We start from the raw sequence: 2,944 nt of genomic DNA, 5'->3' as shown, positions 1-2,944 counted from the left end.
GGATAGGAGGAAAGCTTCTGGGAGCTGTCAAGAGTTTTTATGAGAGTAGTAGAGCTTGTGTCAGGATTAGAAATGGAGAGAGTGAGTGGTTTGAGGTAAAGGTGGGACTTCGTCAGGGATGCGTTATGTCACCCTGGCTGTTCAACTTATACATGGATGGGGTGGTGCGAGAGGTGAATGCAAGGGTAGTGGGTCAGGGATTGGAGATGGTTAAGGAAAATGGAGATGTACAAGGGGTGAAAGTGGCAGTAATCTGGAAATGAGCATTAAGGGAGAGCAACTGGAGGAAGTGGATAGTTTTAGATATTAGGGTGCAAATGTGGCAGGAAAGGGTGGAGTGATGGTGGAGGTAGAATGTAGATTGAGAGAAGCGAGTAAATGCCTTGGTGGTTTAAAAAGTGTAATGAGGAATAGGAATCTGGGAATTGATGCTAAGAGGAGACTGTATGAAGGAGTGATTGTGCCAACAGCACTGTATGGAGCAGAAACATGGAGCATGAGAGAGGAAGAGAGAAGGAACTTGAATGTGTTTGAGATGAAGTGTCTGAAAAGTATGATGGGGGTTACTAGGCTAGATAGAGTGAGAAATGAGGAAGTGAGGAGGAGAACAGGGGTGGAAAGGGAGCTGGGAGATAGGGTGGATGAAAGAGTATTAGGATGGTTTGGACACATGGAAAGAATGAGTGAAGAAAGACTAGTAAAGGAGGTATGGAAGGCAGATGTGGAGGGAGTGAACATGAGGGGACGTCCTAGGATGAGATGGATGGATGGGGTGAAGGGGGCTTTGGGGAAGAGGGGAATGTCGGTTGAGGAAGGACGGGAGAGGACAGAAGACAGGGGTGAATGGAGAATGGTTGTATATGGAAAATGTTGTGATGCATGAGGTGGATTGGACGGGGGAATGGGGGTGAGGTAGTATGTGTGAGCAAAAATTTTGACGCAGCCCGAAGGGATTTCTCACAGTCCTCTCCTTTATATGGGGGCACGGAGAGTAGGAGTCGCCGATTTAATGAAGCGGCCTTGCTGTGGATGTGCTGTGTCCTGCGTCACTGCTTCTGACCCATGGCAGTGGACAGGGTGCAGGGATGACCCGTCATCTAGGAGGTGCTAAGATGGGAGGGAGGGTGGAGGGGTGTGGAGTGTTTTCGGGGATGAAATGGGTGGGAATGTTTTTGTGCCTTGTCCTTTTTGGCTACCCCCCTGGTAAGGGGAAAAAAAGCCTTGGTATATGTATGTATGCTGAACTATGGGTAATGCTATGACTACACACACACACACACACACACAAACACACACACACACACACACACGCACACACACACACACACACACACACACACACACACACACACACACACACACACACACACACACACACACACACACACACACACACACACGCACGCACGCAAACCCACACATACACCCCCCCACACACACACACACGGTGCAGTGGTAACGTTCGCAACTGCTACTCCAGCGGTCCGAGTTCGATTCCTGCCCAGGTTTGAAATAATTTCAAAATTGCTGCCCTGCGATCCGACACCCCAACTCCTGTGGGCGGGGAGTTGGGTGTGTGTATGAGTGAAAGGCCACAGCATTAACCATAGATTGGATATATATGAACTTTGAGCTCTCATCCGGGAGTGTAATAACTGTCGATCACGAGTTCAGTACGTGATCCAAGACAATGATGAATCACACACACACACACACACACACACACACACACACACACACACACACACACACACACACACACACACACACACACACACACACACACACACACACACACACACACACACACACCTCGTGGTGCAGTGGTTAGAGTTCCCGGCCGCCACTACTGCGGCCCGGGTTCGAATCCCGCCCAGGGCTGAAATAATTTCAGTATCACTGCGCTGTGAGTCGTTACTCCAACTCTCGTGGGCAGGGAGTTGGGTGTGTGTGTGCGTGTGAGGTCACAGCCTTACCCATAGATTGGTCATATATGAGCTCTGAGCTCTCTTCCGGGAGGGAAATAGCTGTTGTTGATCACGAGTCCAACACGAGATCCAAGACCATAGTGAATCACACATACACACGCGCGCGTACACACACACCCACCCACCCACACACACAACACACACACACACACACACACACACACACACACACACACACACACATACACGACTCGGTGGCGCGGTTGGTAGAGTGCTGGACTGCCAGCACGGTGGTGCTCGCAGTACCTGGTTCGAATCCTGCCCAGGGCCGAAATTATTTCGGTATCACTGCGCTTCGGGTCGTTACTCTGACTCTCGTGGGCGGGGAGTTGGGTGCGTGTGTATGTGTGTAAGGTCATGCCATTACCCATAGGGAAATAGCTGTCGATCACGAGTCCAACAAGTGATCCAAAGACCAAGGTGAATACACACACACACGCGCGCGCACGCATCGTGGCGCTGTGGTTAGAGTTCTCGCCGGCCACTACGAGGGTCCGGGTTCGACTTCCGCCCAGGGCTGAAATAATTTCAGTATCGCAGCGCTGCGTGGTGTTACTCCAACTTTCGTGGGCGGAGAGTTGGGTGTGTGTGTGCGTGTAAGGTCACAGTATTGCCCATAGATCGGTCATACGAGCTCTGAGCTCTCATCTAGGAGGTTAATTACTGTCGATCACAGCACCACTGCACTGTCGAGCCGTGTGTGTGTGTGTGTGTGTGAGAGAGAGAGAGAGAGAGATAAAGAGAAAGAAGAGAGATGGGGGAGGGAGACTATAATGGTGCGTTAGAGGGTTGATCTAAATATTTGTTTCCTTGTACACTTGTAACCCATAAATCAGATTACTTATGATAAACAGAGTGACAGTAGATCTGGGAGAGAATTTGGTCCTTTCTTGTTGTGACATGGGATTTGTGTATATTTTGTTTGGCATCTGGGATTTTATTCAAATGGGGCTAGA

The sequence above is a fragment of the Oratosquilla oratoria genome, chromosome 17 (genome assembly GCF_046742065.1).
Source record: "Oratosquilla oratoria isolate Oo_2021 chromosome 17, ASM4674206v1, whole genome shotgun sequence".
Taxonomy (NCBI): Eukaryota; Metazoa; Arthropoda; class Malacostraca; order Stomatopoda; family Squillidae; genus Oratosquilla; species Oratosquilla oratoria.
Note: the sequence above shows the minus strand (reverse complement) of the source record.